The following is a 500-nucleotide window of genomic DNA, read 5'->3' as shown; positions in this document are numbered from 1 at the left end:
ATTTTAACTAATTACTCTAGCAGAGATAATCTCTTTTCAGCTCCATGATACTGTGCTATTGTATTAGTTTTTAATCATGTGACTGTTAATCCCTTTCATGTCACCTACACTTGGTTTACTATCTTATAATAATAATAATAATAATAATAATAATAATAATAATAATAATAATAATAATAATAATAATAATAATAATAATAATATCAGTTATTATTTGTTTATCTCAAGTCATCTTTAAATATTCCTTAGATGTTCGTCGGGACACAAATCAACGGTAAACATCAGCAGAGGGTAATTAATTTAGGTCCTGATCCCTTCATTGCTTTTTGACTCCGATTGCAGATTATCTCTAGCTCAAAATTTTAGTGAAATTACCTGTCTAGTCAAGTGCAAGCGATTCTAATCTAGGAATCAATTAAATCCTTAATCGATGATGTTTATCACTAAATCGTATCGCCAGTGGCGACTCTAGGATAAAATTTGTGGGGGGGGGGGGGGCT

Source organism: Anneissia japonica, unplaced genomic scaffold (assembly GCF_011630105.1).
Source record: "Anneissia japonica isolate Jap-2015-1 unplaced genomic scaffold, ASM1163010v1 scaffold287836_len1076198_cov165, whole genome shotgun sequence".
In the NCBI taxonomy this organism is placed as follows: Eukaryota; Metazoa; Echinodermata; class Crinoidea; order Comatulida; family Comatulidae; genus Anneissia; species Anneissia japonica.
Note: the sequence above shows the minus strand (reverse complement) of the source record.